The following is a 12,847-nucleotide window of genomic DNA, read 5'->3' on the forward strand; positions in this document are numbered from 1 at the left end:
TGATTATAGGGAGAATTTGTAGCACTCTGACAAGCGGTCGTAGCGAGCCATTTGCGGGCGACAGCACGAAGAGTTGTTCATGTATTCAAGGTGTTTTGAATAGACGCATTTCAACCTGATGCATGCCTTGTAGGTTATTGCAATAACGCCATACAGTGACGCGATGTGTACGAGATGGCATTTTTCAAATGAATTGAGAGTGCGTAGATAAAACTGGTTTTCTGCTATGTTCAGTGCACATTCAAGGTGAAATAAAAATGAAGGCATGAAAAGGTGAAATGAAATAAAGTAACCTAACAAGCAGAAATGATTGAAAGGAAAGAAAGGAAACCTTCTATTTTGAGGTTTGAGTCGATACTCGGACCAAGCGTAAATCTGTGCTTTGTTTATGTTTAGCTATTTAGTAAAAGTTTCACAATTTTTTCGAAGCTACTGCTATTATCTTGTTGTTTATTGTTAAAAATACAAAAATTACGCTAAATAACCACAGAATTTCTATAAATATTCGATTAAAACGCGATCGAATGATTTCGTTTGTTTACGTTTTGACAAGATTACACATCCGATTATATGGTATGAAAGCCATAATTCTTTTTGACAGATTGAGCAGCGGAATTACACGATTACGCTTCGTTTCCCGTACCCTTCAGCATGGAAAATGTAGGACTATTACACTATTTTATGAACAATTGGATTCTACCATCATTACCACCGGAAAGTAGAAATACAAACATACTAAAGAACATCCTAAACAAAGGCTTCTTTTAGCGCTAGTGAGTTTAATTGCTTCATGCTGTTTAACCTTTTTTTTATAGCTAAGGCTAGTCGTCAATCTCCAACCACAATCACTTGCTTTACAATGTTGCATGTGCGAAAATGGGTTAAGTAAGTCAGGGTTATAGTGTCATCCCGTCGAGAAGAGGATGGCTTCCATTATCTTACCATACACCCAGATCTCAACATAGGACCAATGTTACAAAGTCACAGCGCACAGAATTAGAGCACCCTCGGATGCAGTTTTTCGCCCATCTTTTGGGAAAACAGCGTTAAAAAGGGAGAGAAAGGGAGCAGAAGAAAGTCTTTATAAGCTCCTCACAATGACATAAAACCAAGAACCAACGCGGGGTGGTGCACACTGTCCAAACCGCGGGATATTATTGCGCTGGGCATTGCGGCAATCAACGCTCGGAAGCAACAATCTCGGAACCAACAGTGGAGGAAACTGTGGTAGAGAGTAGAAACAAAGCAATGGGGAGAAGGATAAAAAGACAGCGAAAAGCCGAAGCCCTGGGTCCATTTTTCCAGTGCGTCGCGATGTTCATTACCCTCCACTTAAGTGGTCCACTTCCGGTGTCGGTCAAGGGTTTCGGTGCGCCAGGGAGGACAAGGGGAGGCATCAGCCCAGCGGCTATGGCGCAACCCAGTTTGAACAGCCGGGCAGGCTGGTAGGTAGCCGGCCCGAGGGATAGTCCGGGCATAATGGAGCAGAACTGCACTGCAAACAAACAGCTGAAGCGGCACAACGCGACAGGGGGCCCTTAGTCTGGCTTGATTCATTCAAGCAAGCACTCTTCCCACACTCGAAGGAAAGCTCTCACCGAACCCTTTGGTGCGCATGGTGTTCGATGCCAACGAACTAAGTGTAAGTGTATAAATAATTGAAGAACAGACGATCATTCGATCGGAAAATGTATTTATAGGTAGAACCCGGACAAACGCACCTAAGTAAATTTAAATCGATACTCTTTTCTAAGATGAAATAAGTTTTAAATATAATACAGTAAGTGAGATTTAATCAACAGTATAATTTAACCCTGTTTTCATCATTTTTTGACAAATGAAGTATACAATATGATGTGAGTTTTGTGTCTATTTGAGATTTTGCTTCCATCTATTTTCCATTTTGGTAGAAAAGTAAAAAATCATATTTACAAATCGAATGTAAATTTTTTATATGCTAGATTTTCATAACAAATTAACAAACATAGCTAAAAACGCTCGAAACGAGAAAATCGACATGAGAAAATATAGAAGAAATATTGTCTGATTATTTAAATTAGTTCACCTTAGCTTGGTTACAACTCTATTCTGGCCAAACTATCCTATTTAACGCCGAAGAAACCTTGCCCATCCAAGGGTTAACTCTCCCATCGAAGTGAGTAATGAGTGGAGGGCCACCCCTTGTCCCTCCACCAACCAAGTTTTCGTTCTCGCGCGGGAAAAGGAAAATGCACGAGCTTCCGGAATCTGTGTCATCGCATCTTTACGCGATTGTTTCGGGTTCCGTCCGTTTGGGGCGACTTAATCTTCTTTTTCACCCCCACCCAACTCTTTTTCTCCACCCGCGGCCAAGCTAGTGTCGCCTTTTTTAAACCATTTTAATTGTGGTATCCCGGGGACCGTTTGTTGTTTGCCGGACAAAAAAGGCGGAAGACAGCCCGTGTGCCCCGCGATGATGCGGTGCGTGGGCGCTAGATAGCGAGGGTGGTATGTGTGTGTGTTTGTATGTATTTGGGATGGTGGTTGGTTCGTGGCTCGTGATAAATCATTCGCCGTTTGGCCGTTCGCTCGCTTTAAATTCATCATCTCAATTGTCCACACGCCCACTCCTGGATCAAAGGCATAAATGGTGTTGCTGTGTGGTCTTCTAGTAGGGAAGCAAAATAATTTGCTACCCGTTGTACTATAAATGGTTTGCTGGAAATCAGTGGCGGAGGAAAACGTCCGAGAGTGTGATGGCACAATACAAAAACAAACTTCCGATAGGACACTTAATAAGATCAAACCGAGCATCCTTAGCGATTCGGTCAGGCAAAAGGTCAAAGGATCTCGTTTGTGGTGGTATTGAGGCATGGGTTCTTTTTGCTCAATTTGTTCCCTGGGCTCCCTGAGTCGATAGAAAAATTATTAAGCAGCCGAGTAATCGAATATCCGGGCCCATATTTGTTCGGATCACAAGGGCAGGAAGTTCATAAGACAGGAAGAATAAGAATAACCTTTGGTATACCCCGAACAGACTTGACGATGATGAGAAGAAAGAACAAAAACGGAGAGGACTCAAACCACTTATATGTCCAACTTAATGCAATTGGTTTAGTTGGTAGGAACCCGGAATTAGGAATTAGAAAAAAAGAATATAAGGAGAATTTAAAACTCCAATTTGTTACAATGATTTAAGGTTACCTTTTATGTTGCATCAACCTTCTAAAGTTGTAAAGTACACACGTCTTTAGATGCTGCTGATGAAAACGGCAGATTTTGAAAGCTAATCACCAAAAAAAATCTCAAAGCATACATGAAATTGCACCATAATCTGGCCCCGAATGGATCATAATGTCTTCCTTGTTTCACTTTACTTTTCTCCTTTGGCTCGTCGTCGTAAATGCATCGCATTTCTATTAATTATCGACATCGCTCGCACAGGCTTCGAATGCCGGGGGGGGCCGCATAACACAGAAGCCGATACGACCCCGCGCGATCGTATCGCGATTAGCGCCATTTTAATTACTGCCTCTCCTTCCTCTCGTCTGCTCCCCCCTCCGCAATCACCCTCTCGGCGCGAAATGAAGAAATAGTTTCTTCACGCAATCGGTCTGGAATGGGGCCCCTCTCCTCTCCCCATAAACCATCGAAATACTTTCGCCGATGGGCGCTTCCCTGAGAAAGAACAAAAATAAAAGATGCCTCGAATAGTACATTCCAATGGGCTCCCCCACCCAGCTCTCCCTCGCCCACATGATGATGAAGATGGTGAAACGTCAATTACGGTCCCGGACTTTTTTTTCCCCTCCACGCCCGTTTCTCTTTTCTCCACCCGAGCGGGGGATTTATGAGTTTGTATGTGGCCACCTCTGCACCATTCGAAACATGCCACACATTTCATACGCTCTTTTCTTCGTCTCTCCGTCTTCCCGAAGCCATGTTTCTAATCGTCGCGCACAAGACATCAGCATCGACAGAAAGAGTAGAGGAAAACAAATGCCGCAACCGCAATTGGCGTGTGGGGAGGGTACGTTATGCAGTTGTTATGTTTTGTTGTGATCCGCGTTATCATCGACAAGTCCGCGTGTCGGCGTCACAAGCATGGGAAAAAGTACACGCTTGGCACGTTCACCTCTATCCCACGGGTTGGGTTTTGTTACAAATTAATCGTAATGAGTCTCACTTTCAACCCACCCTCACCTGTTCGCCACGTGTTATGTAGTGTATGCAATCGGCCTAAAGATCTTCATTTATAACATCCTCCTTTCTATGTTTTCAATTAGATGGACCGAACAAAGAATCATCAGTGCAAATAATAAATGAAAACGAAAAAAGAAAAGTGAAATAATAAATTTTAGAATTTCCCACACAATACTGTACAAACTATTTTTTTAATTTATATTATTAGATTCTCTATGCTTTCACTTTAAAAAAAAAACATTGACTGGTAAAATAAAAATAAAAAAATAAAATAATCACAACAATCTGTGTTTTTTAAAAGATTTTTTTTAACAATATAGCAGCATTCAGAGATCATTGGTATCAAAAGAGACATAAAAAAATTTGAAATTTATACTAAAACGAAACGAAAATTTTATTTTGAAATACATAAAAATTAACATTCAATTGGATCTGTGAAAGTCATGCATTAACATTTGGTAGAATTGTTCAACCTTAAGAAATAAATGTGATTGAAAAAGTACCTGACCAGTCAAAATGAGTTTTCCGATGGTTCTGGCGTTAAGAAAATTATGAACTAAACTAGCAAACAAATAGTTGTTACACTATAAAAGTAAATAGATAGCGAGAGTTGGAATTTCTGTCACTTCTGCGTATTGCTATGCTTTGCTATCGTTTTGAAAAATAATTTACAGCGACTAGTTACCTTTTAGTTTCGCATCACAAGAGTTATAAGGAAATAAAAACCATGTAGGTTTCTGTGAAAAACACATACCAATTTACAACACCCATTTTCCCCGTCCCTTCCCCGGCAAACGGAAGGAAGAAAAGCGCCCGCAACCATTTGCGCCGCTTTCGCGCTGTTACGAAGATAATGACGATACGGCATGATGCGATGATAAGACACTACTACCGCCACCGTCTGGCAAGAGGTAAGGGGGCAAACCGGGGGGTGGGAAAACGGGGCTGGCACACAAACGGGCGCATTGTTCGAGAGTCGCGTGAAGGGCTAATTTTTCAATCAACACTTCTGGCGCATTGACACACGACGAGGACCATGAGATGGGGCGCGACGGTATCTAGCATCTCCACCGAGGGCAGGGCAGTAACACGGGCGTGTGGAGTGGAAAAGCGGAAGATAATCCACTCAGCCTGGAAGTAATGCCCCTCTTTCCGTACAAGTGAACCTGTTTTTTGTGTCCATGGTTGGATGTAAATTTGTTTCTTCCTTTTCCAGTTGTAGTGAATGTTGGCGTTTACTTAGGGATAGTTTAGAGGGAATGAACCCAACCCGAATCCATCTAAATTATACTACATTTCCGACACGAGCTACTTATAAACACACTTCAATTGAAATAAAGTGTCCACAGTAGCAGTTCCTTCGCCCCTTCCATGTTTAAGAAACTAATAAATAACTTTCGATTGAGTCAGCGTTATGGAATGTCAACATCAAACTTCGATTACCGACAGAGGAACGGACCCTTACTCAACATATCGACGAATCGATGTCGGGTGCCACGACAAATTAATCCTAATTGGTTGTGATTCAATTTCGGTAGCTTCACTAAAGCATCGATCGAGGACTGTCACAATGCTGACGAAAGCAAGTCAATTTGTGACGCAATAACACATTACGATCGCGCTTGTTCTATGGAAAATATGATCGCAGAAGATAATTTACTGTACTCATCAATCTCCCTATTGGTATACTTAAATGATAGCACTTTTTCCATTAAGTACTAGGTTTCATTTCACACTTCTAGTGAGTGTTTGATCGTCCAATTAATTTAGCCTACACCCGGATCGATGTCCAACAATTTCTCCTCTCGCAATGGTTATCTGACCACGAAAAGCGGGAAAAAACAACGAGAACCGGAAGAAAGTGTTGTACAAACAGTGGTAAACAACACAAACACTGGCCGAGGAGGGGGCAATTAGTGTGAATGGGCAGGGCAAATAAAAACTGGTGTATGAGAACAAAACGAAAAACTAGTTCATCAACTCCTATTACACACATTGCACCGCCACACCGAAATGCGCATTTACAACCACCGCACCGTGGCGTGGTCTTGTTTTCCTGTGTGCACTCAAGTCTGATAAAAAAAAAACAGTCTGGTAAGGACGAAGAACCGGGCTGGTACATACACACGTGCCTCACCTACATACGTATATGACCCTTGCCTTGCCGTTTCCTTTCGTTCCTATTTGTTTTTGGTAGTTTTAACCCTAGAGACATTGAGGACTGCAGTTAGGGTGGTGGTAGCCGAACTTCCACTCAAAGACTTGGATAGTGTTTCCGCTACACCCGATCGGCACACCCACAACTGTAAACGATGAATTGCAGCTGCAGTTTGCTCGATACTAACATAATTGATGAAACTTTTCGTTAGGGAACGAGACAAAAAAAACTATGCAGACCAAAAGGGAGTCTCTAGTGGTTATATAAAACAGTGTGAGGGTGGAAGAAACAAAAATTATACAAGTGTTTTGTGTGTATTGGAAATATATACGTCGAAAAAAACATATATGCACCTTCTTGGTTTTGTATGATTGATTTTGTCCTAAAGCAATATTGCCCATACTTTCATATCAGTTCCATTTGACTTTTCATCACTTTTGAGTAAGCCCCGTGACTAATGTACATTTTCAATATATTTTCAAAAAACAAATGTGAAAAAATACCCAATTGACTGCGTACCATATTGAAAGTTCCCCTCATGACAGTCCCAGATATGATTTCTTTACATTAATAAAAGATAATTCATAGTGTTTCAAACTTTGATGATTTTGTAATGTAAAGTATTTAAAATAAATAACAAATGGATGTAATTCAAGCGTATTTAACGAATTAGTCACAGTTGAAGTGCAAACATCCGTATGGAATGAAAACCCGAACATCAATGTTTTGACGTGCAAGGTAAACAAATGATGCTATGGGATGGGACTGATATGCGAGTACTTTTGCTTTCGCCTTCGTACTCGCATAATAATCGTATCACTAATAATAGCAAAACATAATCTTATCTAAAAATGTTAATGCCATCCAAAAATGTGTAGCAATGTACAACATACTGGAAAACTGTAAAAATGCGTGTATCAAAGTATTCAAGATATTTCCGATTAGGAGTAAAAAAAAATAATGAAGAAATTAAAAAATACAGAAAAAAAGAAAATAATCATGAAGATTCCCATCTACGCCTATGAAGATATTGAAACAACAAAAACTTACTTCCAAAAATTAAAAATTTAGCGCGTGTCTCAAATTGCGTAAGCTGCGGCGTGCGACACTCCCTGGACGCTTGGTGACACGCTGTGCGGCGACAGAATGTTAATGATATTGATCACGCATCATCCCCAAGGAAGCTCGCTTGATGTGTCGGTTCCATTTGCCACGGGAATTGCCAACACCCAATAATGCTTCGCCGGGAATTATTAGGTCCTATGAGAAGGCAAATTTGCATGTTTTACGCACACGAAAAGAAAAAAAATAATACACGACAAGAAATCGTAAAATTCAAGGACACTGCCACTGCGATTGCCGAATGAAACCCCAAAACCAAACGTTAGGGGGGCGGGGTAAAAAAAACCATTGACCATGAATTCATTGAAAATTATGATTCCCTCGACCCTCCCATTCATGGCTTCCGGTCCGGTACGATAGCGCATTCACAGCATAACCAGGCCACTGTGCCACCAAGTATATGCTCATGTACGCGCGCTCGAGCCTCCACCTCCACATGATGGTTCGAAAGCAGCAGACCACGAAAGAGTTGATTGTATGCTGATTAGCTGCGTGTGCGTAGTACGCGAGCAGCACCGATCAGCAGGATCGATGTTGAAAGAGGGTGTAATAAGAGGAGGCGGAGTGAAAATTGCGGTTGGTTTTTGCCCGATGCCCGATTTTGCTGGAAATTTCTGTACAAAACGAATCTGCATAATTCACTTACGCCGCGGACACGCTTACTGATACACACGGCGCACGCGTTGCGTAAGTGAAGACACGCATGTGTAACGAGATGAGCATATGGTCTTTTTTTGTGCGCGCACGAGGCTTTATGCTTATGCTTAATCCAAACAGTAGAATAAATATGTTGTAAGAAACCAAAAACAGCAGCATAATAGACATGCTCTACCGTGTGATAACTAGAGTTGTGTTATTCCGATTCAGATTCATGAATCTGAATGATTCTTTGCATTTTAGAGATTTTTAATTCTTTAATTGAGACATTCATTGATCCCAAAGTCCCAAAACAACAGAAAACTGAAGAACAAAAATGTAGAAAGATCCCTTTTTTGTGTTTTTGGTCCATGATCATCGCCAAACAAGGAATCATCAACATTCGTGAATGATCCATGAAAGATTCATGAAGATTCATTAAGGTTTTGAAGGATTCATCAACGTTTGAAGATTCGAAACCCAAAAGATTCATGAATCAATCTGAACGAATCTTAGGTGAAAGATTCATACGAATGAATCTTGCATAAAGATTCATAAGGCACAACCCTAGTGATAACTCCATTAACTTGAACGAAATCAATTAAGTAATGATCGACACCAAGAAGTAGAAGAGAAGGAGATAAATCTTATATAAAGTATAAGATTAAACAGAATACGACGTCCTTTCATCCTATCTTAGATGGATCATAGATAGAACTCGTAGAGCACAACGCATTTGCTAACACACATAAAAGCAAGTTCCGTCCATTGTCCCCTCTTGAAAGTAAGCTAGATAGGAGACACCATACATAGTGTGTGTGTGTATGCTCTAATTTCTACGATCAATCATCAAACCCCTCTGCGTCGAATGGAACGTTTTTCTTCCTCTCAAGGGTATCAAGTGCATCGCTGCACCGCGGCTTCACCACGCGGTTAAGATTTGTGATGAAACCTTACTACCGTTTCGGCGCTTCCTTGCTTCCGCGAGCAAAGATTACTTTCACCACACACCACCCAGGAACCGTCGCGGCCCGTCCCGACAGGGAAATGTCGGTAAGTGTCTCATCGTATCAATTTCCCATTCAGCTTCGGCGAACCATAGTGCGCGCCGGAGAAGAAGATGTGAAGCAAATGTGAAGAAGTGCAGCATCAGCATTTTTCGTGTCGGGAGAACGCGAACGCTCATATGTCTGGCCCGGAGGCGTCCCGGTCGGAAGCTAGAAGATCTACGTAGTTAGCGATAAGTTGAAGGTTCAATGATCCCCTTCGGTTGGTTGTCGCCGAAGGATGGTTCACTGCAGCCTCTCTTCTTTGTAGCATAAAAAAGTTTCTTGCCATGAAAAAGAAAGATCCCCGGGGAGGGAGGAAAAGAAGTGACTTATAATTTTGATAAGAGTACGCGACTAGACTTATAGGGGAAACCTCAAAGATACCGCCGGCAAGTGCACAATGGGGGGGAACTCATACCAAAGGCGGGGTGGAACTTGCGATAAAAAAACTAACACGAGTCCTTATCGCGGCCAATGCGCACAAGCGCATCCTCTTCGCAATACACGGAATCAGATAGAGTAGGGAACGACGAATGGAAGAATTGCACTGTTGTGATTGAAGGACAGACCACCCTCCAAAAAAAAAGAGAGAAAGACAAATGAATAGTATTACCCCAGACAAGATGATCCGGTTCTCGTAATTCCAGTGTCATAGACCAGTACTTGACCGTTGACGACGGATTTCCAATTTATTTCGCTTGTTTCGCTGACCACAGACCATCACGGACTATGCAAAAGCATCCTCACCCTCGGGCGGTATCTTCAAAACGACAGCAATTGAAGGATGCAAGTCGTCTAGCCTAGCGCCATGGTCCACAGTGTGACTCGCAAGGGACATTCTACCAGATCGTTATGTCCGTCTGGACTTTGCCCAATTTTGTACTAACGAGTTGATATCTCATACCTCAACGAAATGAAAAGAATATAGTTTGTTGGGTACTGGTTGTCTCAAAAATATATTTATCTGAAGAATCTCTGGAATGTTAGGATCTTCTCTAAAACACTCAGAAGGTTAGGAAGTTCTCCCCAAATCGAAAATCGAACTCCGAACAAAAAAAAAAAAAAAAGACAACATGCATCTAATCAAGCCGGATTGCTTCTGTTGCCTTTCATTTTATTTTTTATGACGCTTGATTTCGCACCCAAAGGTTATCACCTCCTGCACCTTTCTGCATTGGATGAACATAACAATTTACCAGAATAATCCGGGAATCGCCACTTTACCACCCAACACCCACTCCAGAGCACTTTCGGTTCTGAAAGCGGAACAAGCAAGGGATGAGAAGGCAAGGCAATACTGAAACGGTACCGCCGTTCCCTTCACAATTCAATCATAATTGAAAACTACCGTTGTACCGAGGGCAAGATGATGAATACTAAGTAGACGGAAAGGCGGACTCGGACTGATGCTGAGTGTGTTGCAAAGAAAGTCGCCCCCGGGAGTCGCCAAAGCGGCGGCACAGCTTGATGCAGCCTTGAAAGGCACTTTCTCGCCTTCACTTCCTGCCGGTGAAGGCCTTCTCCACGAAGCGTGTAACACAAATAAAACGATTACACCGATACCCCCTTTCTTCTTGGCCCTTCCTTACCCCCGCAGCCGCTTCGGTGCGTGCAAGAGCGTGTTGTGTTCCGGTTCCGGTTGAGCTGTCTCACTATCTGCCACCGCCACCGGCCCCGACAGACGATACAATATTGCTTTGTGGCGTTATGTTTGGGTTTACAGTAGCAGCCCGCATCAATAACGAGCAATGCATTCCCCGGTGGACCGATTGTGGCCATTCTTTGACTGGGGGGAACCATCCTCAATTAGTTCTTATAGCTATTATTGCATTACCAACAACAATGTGGTATTGGATTTATTTGATGACGTAAATCCAATAAATAAATTATGTGATTTTAGGTTGACTGTATGTTGAAGTGATAAACTCTGCAATCAAGTATGCATTAAAAGGACAATTTTCTTTTTTTAAATCAAGGAGACAGTTGGCATCAAATAGGTGTCATTAAAAAACCTAAGCAATATCAAAATTACACTGAAACAAATATTACATTACAATATTACAGGTAGTTATTTTCCAAAAGCGAAAAAAGGAATTGTGAAATTAATTTTTCCGGAAATTTTCGGAAATTAGTGCTAAACTATGTAGTTCTTCATGCATCATGCAATACAATGGTATCTTAATTCGACAACAATGTAGATGCAACGAAGAAAACCCAAAGAAAATCCGAATCAGGATTTAGTTTACCAGATCATTTCATTTTAAGATAGCATATTTTACCGGTTATTCACATTTTACTAAGGTCAACCAATGATCTACCACTAACGGCACTGATTCGGGATGTGATTTATTCCTAAGTTAACTGATTCGAAAACATCCCTTTTTACAATCAACAAGATTGTTGACATTGAATTTACGTCAAATAAAAACCTCGTATAATACTGATTTGGGCTGAAGCTTATTTGTAATTTAACCGGAAGTGATGGGACACAGTGTGTAACAGCGCCATTCGTTGCATTATTAATCAAAAGTCACCATTGGTTCCTGGAGTTGATATTTTAAACACAATTAAACCAACCGTAACGGGTTGTACTACTCCGAGCTAAGCAACGTTTGGCATTGTGAGCAGCTATCTTACAATAATTCACCGTACCCTGGGGAGGAGGTTTGCCTCCATTTTTCGCTGCCATTTCCGTGCGTTGATCGCATCAATAAAATTGCTGTGCGCAAGCACACACCGTACCATTAAAAAATATGCAGATGCACAAGAATGCACAGGAACGCACCGTCGTGCGTTTTGCTTCTCCCTCTGTCATTCCCTTTCGCCCCCCAAAAAACATCCGATTGCAATTAGACGCGTGTGGACGAACAAATATGCATCCGACAAAACACCCCTGTCGCTGTAGAGAATGCCATGGCGAGCTGGATATGGAGATGCAACTTCCCCCTGTGCTCCGGATGGATAGCACCGTCGTGTGTTGGTACAAGATATTCCTGGAGTTGGAGCGGCAAAGACAACAAAAAAAAGGAACACGAAACGAAAACCCAGAAGCGCCATACAGAGAGTTGGGAGTTTATGGTCGTGGGGGTTTCAATTTCTCCCTCGGTTTCACCAAACCGTCGACGGAATGTCCGGAAGGAGTACGACACAACGCTAGAAGCGCCGTGCACGAGAACCATGTACGAGAACTGACGGTGCACCTAGAAGTTTTCCCACACCAAGGCAGCGACGCCGAACTTCTTAGCTTGGAGGAGGGCGATGTCTTTCTTGCTTTCAACGACACGCTACGCTAAACAGGACCACGCCCGGGGTTTGGAGAGATTTGAAAGGACAGTTCCATGGTACACAAATCTTTGTCAGATTCTGTGCAATTTTGTTTTCGACTCAGTTATTGGAAAATTCTATTTATGCAGTATTTTCCTGCTATTGAAGTTTAAAATTCAATGCTACAAGAATACTCTTAATAAACGTTATAAAAATAAGTCACGAAACACAGCAGCGATACTGTATATAAACGAAGCACAAAACGTCCCTACTTTTGGCATTGGCAACATAAATAAAAAAAAGGACAACACTGACTCCCCCGGGATAATCGCCAACCTTCCCCGCACCGTCGGAAGGTATCCATTTTCGATTGATTGCGCTCGCAAAACCGACAGAATGACAGCAGCCCCTTCAATATTCTACAGGAGGACCATCC

At 42.0% G+C, this 12,847-nt stretch overlaps 2 protein-coding genes across 6 annotated transcripts in view; one reads left to right on the forward strand and one right to left on the reverse strand.

The window, feature by feature from the left end:
- The window catches only part of LOC131272743 (MOB kinase activator-like 2), a 164,969-nt gene that overhangs the window by 20,705 nt on the left and 131,417 nt on the right, over positions 1 to 12,847 (forward strand). The gene's annotated exons all lie outside the window — the stretch shown is intronic.
- Positions 1 to 12,847, reverse strand: part of LOC131272741 (protein enabled) — a 33,801-nt gene that overhangs the window by 14,382 nt on the left and 6,572 nt on the right. The gene's annotated exons all lie outside the window — the stretch shown is intronic.

This window comes from Anopheles coustani, chromosome 3, assembly GCF_943734705.1.
Source record: "Anopheles coustani chromosome 3, idAnoCousDA_361_x.2, whole genome shotgun sequence".
NCBI classification, from domain to species: domain Eukaryota; kingdom Metazoa; phylum Arthropoda; class Insecta; order Diptera; family Culicidae; genus Anopheles; species Anopheles coustani.